We start from the raw sequence: 21,386 nt of genomic DNA, 5'->3' as shown, positions 1-21,386 counted from the left end.
AGCTTTTGCAACCTGAGCCTGAGTGTGGCTGCGGAATTTTAAATCTTTGTCCACAATGACGCCTAAGTCTCTTTCCTCGGCAACTGCTTCCAACTGATCACACCCTATATGGTAGGGATGGTGGGGGTTATTGTGCCCTAAGTGCAGTACCTTGCATTTTGTTGCATTGAATTGTAGGGCCCAAGTTGATGACCAAGAGGATAGCCTGTCAAGGTCCAGCTGAATGCAGGCTCTTTCTTCTTCAGTTTCAGCAGGCCCAATGAGCTTACAGTCGTCAGCATATAATGTTAGAAGGTTGCATAGATAAGTTGTACAGTCGTTAATATATATGCTGAACAACGTTGGCCCAAGGATGGTTCCCTGTGGGACGCCGCTTATAACCGCGGAAGTGGAGGAGAAAACGGGATCGCCATTATCAGTGTAGATCATGACACGTTGAGATCTGCCAGTTAGGAATGCTCCAATCCAATCAATCACATCCTCATGCACCTGATAAGCTTTAAGCTTCAGCAACAGGTATGAATGTTCAACTTTGTCAAAGGCTTTGGCTTGGTCGAGTAAGATAATGTCTACCGGTTTACCCATATCCAAAATTTTAGTTGCATGATCATATGACTGAATAAAGTTGGTGTCGATTGACCTGCCCCTGCGAAATCCATGTTGTCTATCGCTAATAAGTGTATTTTCTTCTAAATAATTTATAAGAGCATGGTTAATGATACCTTCATTATCATTTCATGATAATGACATAAAAACAATTTACAATCATCAGAATCTAGTTATATACAGTAATTAAAAAGAATAAAGATAAAACTCACAAAAAACTAAAATATCCTTCCTTCAAACTTAATACCACAGAAGGTTGCCCTTGACTAACTGCAATTTCTGGGGAAAATAGGGTTGCAATAATGAAAGATCATATCCATAACAAACAAAGCTTAACCAACCAACAAAAAGTACATCATAAACATTAACTAACAATTCAGTCAATCAGCAATAAAAGTTATGTCAAAATCAACCAATCACAGACAACAAAGGTTAACTTTAAACCCTTTTCTCCATTTTACTCTTTGAGGCTCCAGGCCAAATAGTTATTAAATAAATATAGAATACAGACCTTGCAACACTGCCTGCAGGGCTCATGGACTGATATGCTTTGCTCTGTAGGTAATGTTATAAGTGAGCAAAATTGGATGTTGTACTGCCTACCTTTTGTAATATTTAACTAATTGCTCTGATTTGCTGGTGCAAATTTTGTCACAAGACAATATCACAACAGCTATTTTGCAATTGTTCAAAAACAGCTGGCTAATTTAAACTCAAAAGTCAACCCTCTTAGATATTAGCATTAACGGATGCACAAGTTTTTTTATTATCTTTTGACTTCCTACTATACAGAAATTACCAGTGATGACTGGAATTAGCATTTAAAATATAATTTTATTCATATTGTACAACCCCAACTTTTCCCTTGGCTTCAAAACCCTGCCCACTTTATGCATTTTTAGTTTGCCCCATGGAGGAGTAGGATTAACCAGAAATGGATGCACTTCTAGAATTAGCATTTTTAAGTTCTATAGTATAGAAACTGCTTTGCAGCATAGTTTCCAGTTTAGACAGCTTTTGATGAAAGTAGAGTTTTATAAAAGTTAAAAGAGTGCCCATATATCATTACTCAAATGAAAAAAGTGCTGGATTTTCAGCAGGTCTCCAAGATCTGTAAATACACTAGTGTTCCATTTTCCAAAGTTAAACAACTTCAATTTAAACAAGGCTACTCAAAAAGAGTCAGTTACTTTCTGTCATTTTCTGAAGAATCAGTCAATGAAAAAAAAAACATTGCTGTGGAGGATAAACTTCAGGCATGGAAAGACACTTCTTCCATATGTGGTTGAGTTTCATGTTTCCCTAAAGCTGTCGGGCTTCAAACCTGTTATTCCTATTGAATAACATTTGCATAAGGTTTATGTCTCCTCTAAATGTGGTGCTAGGCTAGACATGTGTTTTTGCAAGCATGAATCAAAACAACAACCACCTCATGAATCAAAATCAAAACAACAACCACCTACCCACTGCAGTACAGACAGCATGCCCAGAAGAAGAAGCTGCAACCCCTCTCCCCCAGTAACAAATCAGAAAGCTAATCAGTAAAGACCCCATAAGTTACATTTTTTTTTTTACCAATTAGTTCAAAATTTCTTAATTTTAAAAACAAGCTTACAACATTGTTACTTTCACAAGGCAATTTGTGTGCATCAGAGTTTCCACTATGGGGATTCCCCCCTAAAATGGGGATTTTTTAATTCATTTAGAGGTGAGAGTTTTTTTGGGGGATTTTTCCTCTCCCATGGACTTTTTGGGAAATTTTGGTTTTCCTTTAATTTGTTCATCATCATCATCTTCTTGATCAGAGAAGCAGGATAATTCGATTTAGGATCTGTTTCCTTGCAAATTGAACTTGGACACACAGAGAAGAACTTCTTCAGTTGCTTAAAAAATTTTAACACCACACAGATTTTGAGATGTACAGGAGTCCTAAGTAACAAACTAGCAACAAAGAACTGTTTGAAACAGTTCCATGCTGATGTGGGCTTCAAACAATAATTTCAGCTTGGACTGTTCTTGATTAATGGAGTCATATGGTTTGTCATTTTTGGGTTGTTTTTTCATAGGATTATTTGGTAGATAGCTTGTCATTTTTTTACAGGTCAGATAAATAAAGTTATAATATATTTTTATAGTTTTATAGGGTACATAGTTGTTCTTACTGTAGTAAATTTTTTTGACAAGCATTGTATGTACAATTCTTTTTCTCCACAGTACTTGTATGATTTTTGTGCAAAAAAAAAACTTGAACTTGTAGCCAGCTTTATAAGTACTGACGTGAATAATAGAGGTAGGCTATAACTATTTGAACACCTCTCTTACCATTTCATTACCATAGTTTTTAACAGACTAACAAACTGACAGCCATTTTTTAAAAACAATGGCACATGTAGAAATAAATGGATTGTGTTTTTGGCAAGCCTACATACCCAGGGGAAAACCATGAACCTTCATACTATAATTGCTAATTTTTTTGTTGTTCATTTTTTTTTTTACTTACAAATAAACTGAACATACCACTCAATGTCTTTTTTATGTTCTTTACAAATATAACAATCACTTCTGTTGCAAATTCAAATTTAAGCACAATTTGAGCTCTTGAAACCAAAATATTTTGAGTTATGGGGTATAAACAAAGCTTAAAACATTGGTCTCAGCATTGAACTTCCTGAAGAAGGACTATGCGGAATCAACTAGTGCTTTAGAAATTGATGTAAACAATTGGAAGTTTTAACTTCCCCTTGAAAGCATTTACTTGGGTCCAAACAGACAAGATTCCCTCTGTATGTCAAGGTCAGATACTGCTGACCCCCCTGATTCAATTGAAGTAGTTCTCAAAGCTGCAAAGGCATTCCATATCAAAGCAGTAGGCCAGATACAGAAAAGGTTCCATTTCAAAGACAATATTTACAAATATGCTGAAATGGTTGACCCAGTGTCAGCCCAGTTACTTCAGCCTGCCTCTCTGTTACCTTTTGTTAGGAAGTATTGACAGATCCCATGGGACGAACCAAAACCAAGCAGGAGTGGAGGAGGCAGAGCCTCATTGATATTGAAAACATCAAAACAATGGATGCTGTGACCTGCTGGTTTTTGGTATTGGTGAAAAAAAAAATGCTGCCAGAACAGAATTTGTATCCTAACCTTAAACTGACAGTATTATTTATTTCCACTGTTCCATTTTCAAATGTCAATGTTGAGAGGTTTTTCAGTGCTGTGAAAGTAGTAAAAACTGACTGTCAGAATAAATTGAAAACATAAACTTTGCAGGGGATTCTAAAAACAAAATATGGAATGAAAAGGGCTCAAGAAAGTGTGGAATATGAAGATGATCACTTACTTCACCACATCAGAACAGTGAAAGCTTCAGCCACCATACAAAAAATGTTGAAGACACATCAGGGGAAGATAAGGTCTGATTACGTTTTACAAGTTACAATTGAACAGTATTAAACATCTTGTACTATAATCTACATTACAGTATTACATTTCCTTTTCTATTTGCTTAATATTATTTGAAGTATATTTGAAGCTATTTGTATTTAGCCGATGATTAAAAAGCACTTTAAATGGCATGACAATACATTCTATTATGGTAGTGATAGCTAGACTTCAATCTAAGAAGCCAAAATATGTTACCTTTCAATGGTACAGGTAAAATGAGATAGGGAGAAGTGGTTCAGGGAGTAATTAGAAAATGGGAGATTTTTAGGGATTTTGGAACTGAAGATGGGGATTTCTGGGGATTTTTCATCTCCTTATTAGGGATTTAAATAATGAGAAAGTGGAAACACTGGTGTGCATGTTGGACAATTTTTCAGCATATTCTTCCCCCTACCCTTAACTCAAAAACCATGCTGTGCCTCTGCCAATTGGAAGCAAGTTTCCATAGGTCTGGTCTGGTCCTAGACCATGGATATATCTAGGCATAAGAGAAGGAGGGGAGTCTAGCTTTGTTAGAGTAAAACTAGAAGCAACTATAAAAATCTGACCAATAATTATTTTTGAAATTTGATAAACTAAGAATTTATAATTAGTTTATAGGCTAGGCTATAGTGATTAGTCCAGAAAATGAGTATGAACTCAGCTGTTAACCTAGCCAAAACCACCATAAATAGCCTACAAAAGGTGAATAGTATAAAAGGTTAGCTTGGAAAAATTTTCTTAAGGCACAATCTAATTTAAGCCCTGAACCCATTTTACACTTTGATTTACCTAACTTACTGTCCAAAATAGCAAAATGACCATCATCAAGAATTTTTGAGCCTGGGCTAAATCAAAATATTATAATGTGAAATGGGCTTGCTTAGGCCTCTGTGAGAGCCTTGAACTTAAGTTCAAAATCTACCTAGATTAGGATATAGTACTAACTAAACATATTCTAAGCCATTTGCACCTTTTAAAACGTAAAAACCTAGTTTTGATGAAAACCTCGTTGAATTTAGGCGGTTCCTTTTAAATTTGGCGCCACAGCACAAAGTTGCCAACACTTCGGAAGGAAAAGTACCATAAAACGCCCTAAAACTGTACCACTGATTCAAAAAATTGTACCATATCTATTTTTTTGGGTGTTTTGCTATGGGCAAGACGAAATTTTTTTTTGCACTACGTACAACACGTGGACGATCGGAAAATTACATTACAACAAAGAGAACAAAGTATCTCATATCTTCTTTCAAATATATTTGGGAGACCTCCTTTTCCCTGCAGAGACCATTTTGGTGTCACTTCTCCAAATAGCTGCTCACCTATTTTGTACTTACCGTGCAGATGTATGTGCTGCTTCATGCTATATTATGACCGCAAGAGGCCAACAACAGGCATTTAAACAAATATGTAATGGAAGACTTAATACTCTAGAAGAGAAAACAGAAAAAACTACAATTACCTCCGCTCGCTGCGCCCTGACGCCCAGTCAAATCTTTTTGTACCATATCATTTCTACATTTTGTAAAATATACCAGAAAATTTGTGATTGTACCAGAATGTACCTTTAGAGATGAAATGTACCAATATGGTACAATTGTACACCTGTTGGCCACCCTGTCTCAGAATTGTATATCATTTGATAGATAAGACGACAGTATATCGAAATTTACACATATGGGTTACTTAAGGTGCTTTCGGATTTTGGACTGCCTCTGTAGTAACCTCTACATCGATGGATCAACAGTTTTATCCTTGATATCTAGTTCTTCTTCTTCGTTAGATACCACTTGGACTTCATTATTCGGTGTCCTTCTGGCTTCAAAGTTGGTTAATTCTTTCTGAAGATCCATCTCTCTTCCTGAGCTGGGAGGTCTGCTTTTAGCAATAACTTAATATTTTACTGCAATACCTACTTCTTGGTGGTTCTATTCAGCTCAGACGAGATTGTTGCTTCAAACTTGGCACTTAATCCTCAAAAACGCCAAGGGATCTCTCCGGTCCTAAAGTATGAGCTTATACGATCTACAGTGAAGTAACTTCCAACTTCTTCGTCTCAGTGTATCCCTAAGGGTGATCAATACCAAGTTTTAGTCACTTCCAAAAGTGAAGTCACATCCAGAGGTCATTGTCAATTTTCACAACCAATGGACATCTCTTTCAGTAGCTTCAAAATGGATTTTTTTGATAATTTGTAAAGATAGTTGGGATTCTGAGAATACAAGTGCCTTTTTCCTGGGAGGAGAATTAGCAGGTACAGTGGGTGGTCTTAGCCATATGCCTGAATCCTTGTAAAACACATTTTGTTAGCATGTTGCTCCGTTCAACTATTGAAGAAGATTCAGCCAGCTGGCGAATTTTCGCTCCCTCTGAGTGACGCTGAAACCCTAAAGTAGTTCCAAGAAATATACTTTGAAGGTTCTTTAACTTTGCTATGGTTGTTTTACTACAATTGATGCATACTATCAGTCCATAATCAATTTTTGATCTAGTAAACTTCTTATAAGATACAGTAGAACTTCAGAAGAATTCTCCCAGGAGAAGGAAATAAGTCGTCTAAGGATTGATATTCTTTTCACACAAGACCGCTTCACACCATCGACTTGAGCAATCCTAGTGAACCGTTGATTTGAAGTAAATCCTAAAATTATAGGGTTAGCTTCAAGCTGAATTAATGAGCCTTTTTATGTAAAGCTGTGGTGCTCGGACATTTCGTTTATTATGGGAGATTCTTGCTTTCGTTTTAATAGCTGATATTGGAAAAGACATCTATTCTGAGAAAGCTTCTAGTTCAAACATGTCTTTTGTAGATTAGTCTCCAATTCTTCAGTTTAGCGTTCGTATTCCCAAATAGTGACATCATCCGCATACATTCTTTTGGATATTGATGAACTTGAAAATTTAAATTCATATATGAACAGCAGAAAAAGCAGAGGGCTGAGAGATTATATCTTGGGTGGTCCTACCTCAAGCGTTTTGACCGTTGAGAGTAACTGATTTACCCGAACCCTGAGAGATCGGTCATTTAGGTAATTCCAAACAAAATCGATTTAATAGCGCCCAAATGTCTTATGACATTTGATATCAAATTTCTATTAACTCACAAATTTAAAGCAGCTGTAATTTACCCAAGCCTGGTATTTACACGAATTCAATTTTGAGTTTAAAATAAAGCTGAGGCCAATTTTGTTTTTCGTAAACTAATATTTATAGGGGTAAAAACAGATCTCATCGATTTTTTCAGAGTCAAAACTAATAATTGACATACAAGGATGTTTAATAAAAAGTGGAGCTGTAAAACATGGGAAAAAGTGGACTTTTAAAAAACTACTGAAGAATTGTTTCTTGTTGTGTAATTTTCCGGCTCCAAAAAAATCACTATTTAACTGATTTCTCAAAACCATAAAAAAATGCAGATGCTAAAATTTAGCTGGATAGATACCCAATAAGCTGTATCTAACAAAGTTTTTTAGCAAGAAATCGTTATAGATGTATTTACTGGGTGGTAAGACAAGGGATGCTTGAAAAAAGATCCACGCAGCCGACTAGCCTGATTCATCATTGTCAGTGAATATATTTTGTTGAAACTAAAAAATTGAACCTACTAGTAGTCAAAAATATTAGCTGTTACGGGTTTCGAATTAACATTATAGTGTAAAAACAGTCAACCTGCTTTTCTGGATTATCAGTTTTTGAATATTGTGCTTCAAATTCTTCAAAAAAATTCCCAACAATGATTTGAATTTTCCCAGAGATTACCTGCTTCAGCTATCAACTATTTGTTTCGTCACAAGAGTACAACTTTGCGTTAAAGCCAAGTTTCCGCTTGGTGTTTTACAGAAGAGCAAGAAAATAAACAAATCTTTGCTCAACAATCGAAGTCCTTATTTTGTCTTTGCCTTTGCAGGGGTTGGCCAAAGCAAGGGGAGGAGAATTTGCATCCCCAAGAAGCTCAAGAGTTACACTAATTATAGTGGCAGGGGTGAAAATACAAAAAAAGAGGGAGCCGAATCGAGTTATTTTTGCAAGGCTAATCGTAAAATATTTAGTTTTCTGAAGGTTATTAGCTAATGTTGAGGATCGAAAATTAAAACTAAATCATAGGTGAGTAAAATCTGTGTATAACAAGTATACTATGCCCCTTTAATATAAATGGCTTTGAAAATGAATGGGTTTTTAAAAAGGACAGCCTTTAAGCAGATCGCAGTAGTGAGGACAGAGTTTCCATATCTTTTATTTAGGGGTTTCTGGTTAATTTTGAGTTACTAATTCTGGGTTATTTCTTTTTTCAGTAAAGTAACAGCCACAGAAATTAAATTAAAAATAAACTATAAACTTTATAATTTTGACAAGCAGGATTCAGTTATACTCTTTGAATTTATTTTAATAGTTCTAGTTGTAGTAGTAGAATCTGCAGTCGAATTTGCAGTCACAGTCAGAACCAATGTGGTGGTTCAGCACTAATAGCTGTAGTCACAGTGGTGAGTAGTAGCAGTTGCAGTCACAAGTTGACACTTTTATAGTCGCAATTTTTCGTACTTGCAGTCATAAGCAATCGCATTCACTTTTGCAAGTGGTTACAGTAACAAGTAGCCGAAGTAGCGGTCGAATTTCATTCTTTCTTACAGTTGCAAACAGTTACAGTTGCAGTCGTAAGTTGTCTCTGTAGTAGACAGTCGCAGTTACAACAGGAGTAGTATAATCTGCAATAGTGGTCCTGAAACTTTAGAGCCAATAATGTTAGCCACTCCATAGGATCTTACAGAATCCTCTATTTCTAGCCTGGATGCAAACAGTGTCTTTTTATTTAGCTCAGCATCCCGTTCAATAATTCTTGAACCTTCATCTTTAAACCCTTAGCTTTGCTGGAAACACCCAGAATCAATCAGTCCCAACTTACCAATAATAAATCCCACATTTAAACACTGGGCAAATCTGCGGATTTAATATCCTTGCCCTAAGAGCTGTGTGTGTGTTGGGGGGGGGGGATTTGATCTCCACAGGCATGGTTATTAGACCTTTTTACTATTTTGAGCAAAATGACTTTTTCATAATTTCAATTAGTGTTAAGAAGAAGGGGCATTTAAAAAGGGTAAAGAGGCTTGTTGCCCCGTGATCACTTTTTACCATCCCCCTCATCCTATCCTGATTGTTTCAACTTAGTTACCACAACCATTCCTCAGATATTGCTGATATGCGCTTTTAACAACCAGCATGTACATAGTGTATTTTGACTCCGTTTGATCCCTCTCAACACTTCTTTAAATTTTTACATTAATTCCCTCACCTTTGTTTTAGATACAAGATCAAACATAGCCTCTTTTCCCAGTTAAAAAGAAAAACTCGTTTTTTTAACTGAAAGTAAGGAGCAACATTAAAACTTAAAACGAACAGAAATTACTCCGTATATGAAAGAGGCTGCTTCCTCATCAACACCCCGCTCTTTACGCTAAAGTTTGACTCTTTCTCTCAATTCTTCTTTTTAAAACAGTAAAAAACTTTAGCGTAAAGAGCGGGGCGTTGATGAGGAAGCAGCCTCTTTCATATGCGAAGTAATTTCTGTGCGTTTTAAGTTTTAATGTCGCTCCTTACTTTCAGTTAAAAAAACTCGTTTTTTTTATTTAATTTCTGAACGTTTTTGAGTCAATGCATGTTTTGATTTTGGCTCTCCGCAGAGGAATAATCAAAACGAAATTTTGCATATTTTTTTTTTTGGGGGGGGGGGCTAAATGGCTTTCTCATAATTTTGATCGAATGATTTTGAGAAAAAAAGAGCGGGGGCGAAGCCTAGTTGCCCTCCGATTTTTTGGTTAATTAAAAAGGCAACTAGAACTTTTAATTTTTTACGAATCTTTTTATTGGTAAAAGATTTACGTAACTTATAAATTAGCTTACGTAAAGAACTTTTGTATTCTCATGTTTTTATTACATATATGAGGGGATTCGCCCCATCGTCAGTACCTCGCTCTTTACACTAAAGCTTAAATTTTATCCCAATTCATTAAGAATGACCCCTGAATCACAAAAGCCGTACAATAAATAGTTGAAATTACTAAAAATACTTTAGCGTAAAGAGCTAGGTATCATAAGGAGGTGAGCCCCTTATAATGGTAATAATTTCTGTTTGTTTTAAGTTTTATTGCTGTTCCTTACTTCCAGGTGAAAAAGCTTTTTCACATTTATTTTTTATTTTTTTTTAAATAATGCTAGTAAATCCTGCTCTCCCTTCATGGAAGTTTTCTTCTCCCATGACAAATTCTCGATGGAAAGTTCCCCCAGCATATCCCCCTCTTCTCAACCCCTCCCCCCAACCAAAAAAAATCCTCCTGAAAACGCCTGTATACTTCCCAATAACCATTACTATATGTAAGCACAGGTCAAAGTTTGTAACTTGTTGCCCCTCCCACGGGGACTGTGGGGGAGTAAGTCGTCCCCAAAGACATAGTTATAAGGTTTTTCGACTACGCTGAATAAAATGGCTATCTCAGAATTTTGATCCGTTGACTTTGGGAAAATAATTAGCGTGGGAGGGGGCCTAGGTGCCCTCCAATTTTTTCGGTCCCTTAAAAAGGGCACTAGAACTTTTCATTTCCGTTAGAATGAGTCCTCTTGCAACATTCTAGGACAACTGGGTCGATACGATCACCCCTGGGAAAAAAAAAACAACAAAAAAACAAATAAACACGCATCCGTGATCTGCCTTCTGGCAAAGATGCAAAATTCTACATTTTTGTAGATAGGAGCTCGAATCTTCTACGATAGGGTTCTCTGATACGCTGAATCTGATGGTGTGATTTCCGTTAAGATTCTATGACTTTTAGGGGGTGTTTCCCCCTATTTTCTAAAATAACGCAAATTTTCTCAGGCTCGTAACTTTTGATGGGTAGGACTAAACTTGATGAAACTTATATATTTAAAACCAGCATTAAAATGCGATTCTTTTGATATAGCTACTGGTATCAAAAATCCATTTTTTAGAGTTTTGGTTACTATTGAGCCGGGTCGCTCCTTACTACAGTTCGTTACCACGAACTGTTTGATTAAAAAAATACTTGTTTTTTTTAACTGAAAGTAAGGAGCAACATTAAAACTTAAAACGAACAGAAATTACTCCGTATATGAAATGGGTTGTCCCCTCCTCAACGCCTCGCTCTTTACGCTAAAGTTTTTAATGTTTTTAAAAAGTAAAATTGTGGCAAAGAGTCAAACTTTAGCGTAAAGAGTGAGGGATTGTGGAGGGGACAACCCACAAGGGTTGTTATTGTAGAAGTTGAATAGTTATTGTTAAGCAGTCTATTATAAAGTTGGATTTCAAGAAATTCGAATGATTAAGAATTAGTTTACTGTTCAAGCCTATAGGTTTACTACGTGAAGACGTATCTTAGAAGAACAAAAAATTGATTACATTAATCATAAATAAAGATGAAATCAACTTTACAATACAGTTGTATATTTACAAAAAAAAGAAGCTATTTTCCTAGTTTCATAGTTTTATACATTCCGATAACTCTATCGGGAGTTTTCTCGAGTTTTGAGAACAAAATGACCACTTTACAGTTGTATATTTATAAAAAAGAAGCTATTTTCTTTGAAAAATATGTCTGCATCACAAAAAAAATTCCTGCAAAAAAACGTAATGCATAAGAAAATGGGAAGTAAATTGGAAGCACAATTTTGAATTTACCCAACAAGAAATCCTGTCATTATATATTACTTATCGATTAGAAATGTTAAGGAAGTGCTTGGACACAACTTTGAAAAAGTTACACCACAAATAAAACAAGATCTAAAAAAGGTCAGAACTATGAGACTTAATTTTCACCATGAAATGACTTAACGTAATTATTGTGAGGTAAGACACAATACACCAGCATATCAGGTTGGTTGATAAAATCTATACCAGCTTATTTTGAAGCAGCTCATTATGAAGCTGCTACTCAAAAACACAATTTATTAAAAAAAAAACTTATTTTTCAAGGCTCATGAATAGAAATAAGTCATTTAAAAACATTGTTTTAAATAATAGCTAGTCCTAGAAACACATGTTTCACAAACAAAAAAGATAGCTTATATTGATTAAAAAATGAAGATAAACCAAGTTCAGAATCTTGAAAAATGTATCTGCATTACAAAAAAAAATACGGGCAAAAAAAAATGCATAAAAAAGATGGAACTAAATTGAAAGTATGATTTTTCATCCATCTAACACGAAATTCAGTTGCAATAGATTACCTATCAATTAGAAATCTAATGAAAGCCCTCTGTCATAACTTTGAAAAAGTAACGCCTAAAAAGTAATACACGGTTTAAGGAAAGATCAGAGCACCAAAATTTTTGCCATACAGCGACTTCACCTAATTAAGACTTATTATCAAATAAACCATCACATCAGGTTGTAATATTAACTACAACAACTTTTTTTGAAGCAGCCCGCTATGAAGCTGTTATAAAAAGTTCGTTGTTCCAGGGCCTGTGAACCACTTATTGTTTCAAATCATTAAAGGCTATTGCATGAAACTAAATCTTACGAAAAACAAAAAACAGCTTGTATTGATTAAAAATACAAATTAAACCGAGTGCAGAGTCTTGAAAAATGTTTCAGCGTCACAAAAAAAAACGCGTGCAAAAAAGGAAATGTCTAAGAATGCTGGAACTAAATTGAGAGCATAATTTTTCATCAACCTACAAAATTCCGCTGTAATAGATTACCTATTCTTTAGAAATCCTATGAAAGTTTTCTGACATAGATTTAAAAGGTAACACCAAAATAACAGCAGAAAACCCAATTTAAAAAAGTGTATCTGTTGTTTCTTTTAGTCTTGGTGGTTTCATTATGGTTTCCTATTCGTGAACAGTTCCTCTAAATGTAATAATTATTTCGAAAGCCTTTTTCTTCCATGATTCATGGATATTTGTTTTAACTTTTCCCGACCTTTTCACACAATAATCAAACCAAGTCTTTTTTATTGCGTTTTACCCATATTTCAAAAAGTCTTTCAAACTCCTTGATCCAGCTCCAAGAATTGTAGGGAGGCATATGAACTATCATCAAGGACTTGTTTAATTCATTTTTAGATTTTAGCTGGTGTTGGACAACGGGAAGTTCATCCAAATAAAGTTAAATCATTTGCAAAGTAAAACGCCAGTTTATTGAAACTCTGACCGAAAATTTGAACCACCTCATTTCCAAACTCAGTTGAAATAAGCTAACAACAATCAACCTTGAGGGTTTTGTAAATCCAAATTGATTGCAAAAGCTTTCATTATAAAAGAGAATGAACAAAAGTCTTTTGTTGAGTAAACAAAATATGATCTACAATGCCAAATTGATCGGCTTAAGACTCTACAAGTTCAAATCAATTCTAATGGACCTATATATTTGGTTTTCTTTTCCAGAACCAAAAGACTTTTTTGATATAAAAAGACCTTTTTGATAAAAAAAAAACGTTTAAAAACATACACAATATTAAAAAATGGATGTTATTTAATGATAGCCTTTAATCTCCCCTGTGAGTTGAAACACAATTTAAGTCCTTTAATAAGCCCTTTTATGTAAACAAAAAAAAATCATTAACATTAAACATCTTTCGCGTCAAATCTATGCGTGTTAAACATCTCTCGCGTCGTAATGCCAAACGAAGTTGGTGCTTAGGACAGTGAGTGAAGAACTGGCTTAAGCTAATTTACGCCACCTATAGTATTAGTTACCATCATTTAAAAGACAACGTGGAAAGTCTTGATAAGAAAGGAAGATATAATAGAATTCAGTTGTCAATAGCTAATTGGTCACAATGGCCTTCTAAGCTCTTGCTAATGCTCAAAATGGTGGACTAGTTCATAGTTTCGCACCTAGCGTGCTCCAGTTAACCCAAGTTTTTAATCATGGAGTAAGTTTAACACTTGAATGTCCTTAAAACCTTCCCTTTGGGTTAGTTAGCTAGGGTGAGCCAAGGTGTATGATGCCTTGTACAGTTGTATTTTCCCTTTTTTTTGCCATAAATGTAGGCTACTGTTCAATTACTAGCTCAGAAGGTAAAATCTCATCACTTAGGACAGTGCCTAATCTTGAGTGAAATCCTAAGTTATGGGCTTCTTGTTAGCCTATCTTGGAAAGTTTAGTTTGGTGAATGAAACTTAGGAATGAATCAAGGTCTGGATAAATGTTTAGTTTTGTTGCAAGCTGTCTAAACTGGAAACTATGCTGCAAATCAACAAACTCAACTATAATATGGTAAAATTCTAATTAATTGACTTCTTGCCATTTCAGAAAGGGTTTAGGCTAGGAAAATGAAACTTTCAGGGATGAATCTAGAGACTAAAGTGTGTCCCAGGAAAGTATTTTGAAGCAACTACCTCCACTCCTTCTCCCTCTAGAGGGCTCTGACCTTTGATGACCTTTAAAAATGTGTTTGTTATAAAAGTGAAACCTTGCAAAATAGATCTTCTGCTTAATTGGAGTACAACAAAATTGCTTTCAGCTTTTCAACTTTGCTCAATTCCATTTTATAAGGTTTGAAAGATATGCAAATACATTTCCAGATTTAAAAAAAATATTGATTTGGCTCAAAATTCTACTCAAATAACTGGGATTGTATTTTCAGAACTAAAGGCAGAGAAAAAGCAACTAGTAACTGAAAATTAAGGTAAAATGTTGTTTTGTAAAAAATTCAATAGGTATAGACCTGTCATGTAGGCAAATTTTAGTGCCCTCTAGAAGGAGAAGGAGTGGAGATGGGTACTTTTAATACCTTCCCAGGACATACTTTAGCCTATAGACCCATTTCTGAAAGATTCATTTTCCTAACCTAAACCCTTTCTGAGATAGGAAGAAGTCAATTAACTAGAATTTTACCTATAATATTTCTAGTCATCACTGGTACTTTCTGTATAGTAGGAATTCAAAAGATAATTAAAAACTTATGCAGTCATTAATGCTAATTATCCACTTCTGCTCTCAAGTTGAAACTAGCCAGTGAACTGGTGAATCAGAGTGATTAGTTAAATATTAGGTAAAATTCTAGTTAATTGACTTCTTGCTATCTCAGAATGGGTTTAGGTTAGGAGGATAAAACTTTCAGGGATGACTTTACAGACTAAAGTATGACCTGGGAAGGTATTTTGAAGCAACTACCTCCACTCCTTCTCCCTCTAGAGGAATAAATATTCTTTGGCCAGGATTCTGGTGAAGCCATAATTTGCAAGACTCTTTAAGGGCTTGTCTCAAAGGACTATTAATTGACATGCCCAGTGGTTAGAGGTGATGCATACAATGAGGTTGAAATGTGAGAAGGTGAATCCCCCTTTCCTTTGAAAAATTGATGGTTTTAATTGAAACATGGCTTTCATGATTGCCAAGCAGCAATAGGACAGAATTCTCTACAGTTGCTTTGACTTGCTTCTGAAAATGCTGAATAGACAAGTAAAAATTGTCTACTGTCTTCCAACCAATTCAATGGGCAAAACCAACACATCTAGGGGGGCTGTTTTGAAACATCCTTTCAGGAGTCATAAAACAAGGAAAGGCATACACTGTGAGAAATGTCTGTCCACTTGCACTTACAAAACACACCAAGGTGACATTCTTGCCTCTTTTAGCTAAAATACTTTTTTTTGAATCTGTTTTGTTCATGTCTTTGCAACAACATTTGGGCTTGTGACACAGTAGAAAGTCCAGTTTCATCACAGTTTCAAATTTTAATTGGTCCAAATTGATAACAAACATAAAGTGAATTCAAGTTCTCAAAAAACTGTTTGACAACTAGAATTAAATCCAATTTGCTGGTGCCTGTGTTGAAAGCTCAAAGTTTCACTTCATAAAGTTTTGAACCAGTCTAAGCCAGCTATCTCATCTTTATTCCAATTTTTGGGGACTATAATAGACAGCATCAATTCCCAGTCATAAGTAAACTTTCAGACAGCCTTTGGTGTCAGACTGTGGTTCATTGAGCTATATTTCTGAAGGTATGTGCTGAGCTGTTTCTCTTGTTTTTTAGTAAGTTCTGTTTGAAGAGGATTCCCAGCTGCCTCTGAAACTCCTAATTCTTATGCATAAACTGTTTCAGCTCCTTCACTTTTGATTTCACAAGGACATTTCTTTGCACACTTTACACTCATCAAATACTGTTGCCTTTCTTAAGCTGAACTCTTCAGCAGCTTTGCCAAAGGTTAGTCTCTCCACCAACACAGCTTTTTAAAGTTTTTCCTGGTCAGGGCATTCATGACCAGTTCTAAAATATGTTCAGACAATCTTAAAAAAGATAGGGTCTGTTACTCAGGCTAAAACAAATGACTTTAAGCACCATGAACATCATAAAAAAATATCTGTTTTCTGTCTTTCTGACAGATCTGGAATTCATACCTAGGAATTGCAATTTCCTAAAATTTTTCTTTTGCTTATATTAAAATTATGAAATTTTTACAGATGTGCCTCATTTGCCTCCCAGAACTGCATAAAAAAATATAGAAAAATAATTTGTTAGATTTGAGCACACTTTTCATAATTAAATTTCAAACATTAGCAATCTGTTGCATCTCAAAGACAACTACATCCTTCATAAGAATGGCTAGGCTTTCTTAACCTATTTGGCACCATATGCAATTAGCTTGTTTTGCTGATTATTCTCAGGTTGCATCCATTAGGAATTTAAATGGTAGTTCTCTGTAATATCACAGAATGTGTAGGATACTATAAGTTCCTAGTTTGCCTACTCAAACAATCAGATTGGCACTTTAAGCACTTATTTCAGTTAATATTACACTAGTAAGTATGGACAGTTGGCATAAATAATGAAAAACAAAACAAAAACAAGCTAGTATCCAGTGTTAACCTTAAACAGTAACAGATAGAACAAACAACCTGCATTATTAAAAATCTTTACTTTATTTGGTCTGTGAGGGGTGAAACTGGATGCTTGAAATTTGTTTGGAATGATCCCTAGACTATCACTTGGAATCACCCCAGAAGAATGAAAGAAAATCAAATGACAACTGTTGTCTAGCCAGTTAGCAAATTAACATAAGAATCACTCCATAGAGAAAACAAATAGAAGCCTACACACCTGCAAGAATAAAGAATTAAGGCTTTGGTTCCAATTAAAGGAAGTATATGTTACCAACCTGCAAGGTTCTAATTTTCAGTAAGAGCTTAAAAACATTAGATGATGTTAAAAGTTGTCCAGCTGTTCAAACCAGTTTGAAACTTATGCCTATTTTATGCTTCACTGTGGCCATCTACCATGAATTTTTGTGTGTAAAATACTGAATGCAAGATACCCAAAAATCAAAGATTCAGTTTGCCCTGCTCCCCTAAATATGGAGCAGTTCATATATTTGAACTACAAATAAATCTAACATAAAACTTGCTGCCATTTTTTATGCCCTTTCTGAATTCAATTTAAGCCTTTTTTGGACCCTTGGAAATGATGAGACATAAGAGGTAAGATATATATTCCAAAACATGTCTATCACATGCCCCTAAGGACCAAATTTGCATTTCAGAGTGTTTATTTTATCAGTAATGAAGAGGGCAAAGGTTTTTTCACACCTGGAGGTAAAGCAATGGATGGGGGACAGGATAGGAACAGGTTCAGAAACAGTACATGGCAGGCAATGTCTGAATGGGGAGTGTCTTTTGGGGAAAATGTTTTCCATGTGAAGGTTTATTATTGCATTTTTTGCAAAGCAAAGGCACAACATTCCTTTCCTGTGCTCAAGAGTTTACAGCTTAGCCTTTTTTAGAAGGAGCAAGTATGGTACCTTAGCTTCTTTAAAAATTGTTCCCAGGGCTCTTTTTTGAATTCATTCAATTTTTTCTTATTCATCATGAGAGATGCTGGGATGCCAAACTGAACACACATATTCAAGATGCAGGTGAACAAAAGAAGTATAGATCCTTAAAGAATGGGATGAGAGGGACATAATCAAGAGCTTCAAGAGAGACATGGATGCATTAGCTCTATGGACAATATCTTTAATGTGGTTATCCCACTTGTAAATTACAGGAAATTGTAACACCAAGTAATTTAAAGGAAGACACAGAAATATCTGGAGAGATATGGTTGAGAAAAAAAGGTAAGGTTTTAAGGAACTGGACACACATATTGAAGATGCAGGTGAACAAAAGAAGTATAGATCCTTAAAGAATGGGATGAGAGGGACATAATCAAGAGCTTCAAGAGAGACATGGATGCATTAGCTCTATGGACAATATCTTTAATGTGGTTATCCCACTTGTAAATTACAGGAAATTGTAACACCAAGTAATTTAAAGGAAGACACAGAAATATCTGGAGGGATAGGGTTGAGGAAAAAAGGTAAGGTTTTAAGGAAACACGTCGGCATTATTCTAGATTTAGAGGTATTTACTCTTATGTCTAACTCCACAGCATCATCTGCAATTATCATTGAGCAACTCATAGAGTTGTTTACAAAGTTTCTGTAGCAGGTCTCAACAACTGTTAGGTCATCCACAAATTTCCATCTTTTGGGAAATTCCTTAGAAAGGTTATTAAAAAGGAGGGGACCTAGGAGATTACCTTGGGGTACTCCATTGTTGACAGGGAGGGGACTGAAATAATGATTCTGATATTTGACTACTTGTGATCTATTTGATAAAAGGAGGCAACCAATTTAACCAGGAAAGAATCAATACTATAATCAGTTACAAGTTTGTCAACTAAAATATTGTAGTTAACAAGGTAAAATGCTTTTTGAAGGTTGGTAGAAATTAAATTTAGCCAGCAATTAGGTTTTTTGAGAATTTTCATGGTTGAGCTAATAAGAAAAACAAAGTAATGGGAAGTAGAAGTGGGTTTAATGTTCCCAAATTGTCTCAGTTCAGTAAGAGGTAGGATTTTTTCTTTTAGGCAGTCTGCAAGGAATTGTTCATATAGTTTAGAGAATACAGGAATGAGTGAAATAGGACAAACGCCTTCAAAACCAGGTTTTCTGACTTTCTTTTTCAAAGGGGTTATGAAACCCTGGTTCCAAATTTGCAGATATTGGCCAGACTCAGTAATGTCATTGAAAATAATAGACAAGGGCTTTGAAAGGAAGTCACTGAAAGTGCTGATAAGAAGAAACAGGATATCTAAAAGGACAGACACTTGTTGTTGTTTTTTGTAGTTTCCCAATTTTTCTTTTAATCTCATATGGAGATAAAGAGGGGAAAAGCAGGTGGGAAATCATCAGTAGGTAATTGCTAAGATAATGCCAGAATGCTCTGGACAATGGAAGCAAGGAACTTGTTAAGAATGCTAACAATAACTTCTGGGATTCAAGTAAGTTGAAATCAAGCTGGTCTAGACTCCTACCACACAACTTTTTTACCATCAGAATGCCAATTTTTTGGTTTTTTGGTAAACAATTCTTTGCAGATTTATGCATTTCCTTTTTAATTGTTTTCCTTAGTTTATTAGCTTCATCCAGCTTATCATTTCTGAAAAGATTTAATTTTTTCTAATAAGTGCTTAATGGGTTGATTAATGAATGATTTGTCACTGGAGCACTTTTTTTTTCTGGGAAAGAAATATGATATTTATTGTTTAACTTTTTGTGAAATATAGTGATTTTTTCATCAAGATTGTGCAAATTATAAATATCAGACAAATCCTCAGTACTCAGCCATGTTCCAAAAGAAAGAAGGTCAGAATTTTGAAGGGTGTGGTAAGAGCCATAAGTCACTGAGAACGAATGCTTAAAATTAAAAGAGGGGGACGGGAGGAGGGAAAAATGGTAAGTCCCGCCCAATGGAGGCAAAGCTGAGAGGGGACTGTAAAAATTATTCAGATTAGTTAGAATGGCATCTAAAGAGGTATTTCTCTTAGTTGTTGGCATTTTAACTATTTGCCTAACTTTTAGAGAGGAGTGAATTGAATTAATCTTAAGTTCACTGGCATCACTAACCAGAAAAAGTCCAGCATATGGGTACTTTGAGATAACAAAATCAGTGCTGGTGAAATTTGTGTTTTGCATCAATGTTTTGGTTTGGCGAGTAATAGAAGACAGCTATTGCAATAATATTATAGGGATGGGGGAGTACTTTAGGTCTAATACTTAGCCAAAGGATTTCATCATACTTGGAGAAATTAGGAACAGGAGTAATTTTAGGGAAAAGATTGCATTTAGGGAAAAACATAACACCACCTTCTTTTTTCTAAGTGGGTGATCCAAAGGATGGAACTTAATAAATTTTGAGTAATTTGACAAGTGAAGAGACCTTTGGTCATGAGGCTATTTCTGTAACAGCTATAACATCAGTTTCATTTAATTCTGATAGCACCTTGAGTTCAGTAAGTTTGTCAAAATTATGGCTTTTGGCATTAATGATTAACAATTTTCGAAATTTAAAGTGACTGGGGAACCATGACTGTCATTGAGTTTCAGTAATTCTTGGGGTGGGTTCTAATTTTAGGCTGTGGGATGGTATGGATAATTTTTGGGACAGGCTATTTTTTTTGCAGGACAATTTTCACATATAGGAACTCTCAAACCAGAGTCACATTGATAGGGCATCCATGGGGAATAACCTATAAGGGATAGGGGAAAGGTTTCCTGGTGATACAAGAAGAAGTCAAATTGGGAGTGTTCTTTATTGGCCCTTGTCAAAATATTTGCTTGATTTTCATCTTCATATTTTGCAACTGGCTGACAAAATTCTCGTTTTTCACCAATTTGATTTTTCTCTTTTCATTTATTATTTCCTTTCTTGTTTTCATGCGTCATGCATAGCTAGTATGGTCTCAGAACATATTTACAAAATTCTTATTTAGGGATATTTTTTGCTATCTTAAAGAGTAGTTGAGTTAGGTGAACAAGTGTATCCAGAGCCTTGATGGTCTCCTGGAAATTATTTTCAAGCATCTACCTCCACTTATTTTTCTCCAGATAGCACTGACCTTTGATGGTCTTTAGTAATCTTCATCTTAATAAAAGTGAAACCTTGCAAAATAGATCTTTGACTCAAAAGAAGGCACAAGAAAAGTGTTCCGAGTCTCATACCTTGAAAGATTTTAAATATCTGTAAAATTATTCCTTCAGTTTAGGAAAAAGTCCTTGATATGACTCAAAATTCTACTGAAATAACAGAAATTGCATTTTCAAAACTGAAGCCAATGTAAAAGAACTGAAAACTCAAAATTAAGGTGTAACATTGAAAAAAGTACACAGTGGAGCTGTTGAGAGGGAGACACTGTAATTCTGAAAAAAAATCCTTAAATAGTTAGTTTTATCATTCCTACAAGCACTTCACTTTTCTTTGCCCCCCTCCCAATGTGTAAATATATAGTTCAAAGTATATATTTTCAATTTATTTTTCTATTTGTTAATTTCCTTTATGGTGCTTCTTTGCCATTAAA

The 21,386-nt window shown here is 35.1% G+C and overlaps 2 protein-coding genes across 2 annotated transcripts in view; one reads left to right on the top strand and one right to left on the bottom strand.

The window, feature by feature from the left end:
- The window catches only part of LOC136032920 (N-acetyltransferase ESCO2-like), a 45,516-nt gene extending 40,460 nt beyond the window's left edge, over positions 1 to 5,056 (bottom strand). Inside the window, exon 1 of the mRNA XM_065713382.1 lies at positions 5,038 to 5,056. The gene's annotated coding sequence lies outside the window, so the exon portion shown is untranslated. The remainder of the gene's footprint in view (positions 1 to 5,037) is intronic.
- Positions 5,057 to 13,730: 8,674 nt separating this feature from the next.
- LOC136032918 (activating transcription factor of chaperone-like) overlaps positions 13,731 to 21,386 on the top strand; it is a 33,744-nt gene continuing 26,088 nt past the window's right edge. The window contains exon 1 of the mRNA XM_065713380.1: positions 13,731 to 13,919. The gene's annotated coding sequence lies outside the window, so the exon portion shown is untranslated. The remainder of the gene's footprint in view (positions 13,920 to 21,386) is intronic.

The sequence above is a fragment of the Artemia franciscana genome, chromosome 11 (assembly GCF_032884065.1).
Source record: "Artemia franciscana chromosome 11, ASM3288406v1, whole genome shotgun sequence".
Classification (NCBI taxonomy): Eukaryota; Metazoa; Arthropoda; class Branchiopoda; order Anostraca; family Artemiidae; genus Artemia; species Artemia franciscana.
The sequence above is the reverse complement of the archived record's forward strand: the minus strand, read 5'-3'. Positions and strand labels throughout refer to the sequence as shown.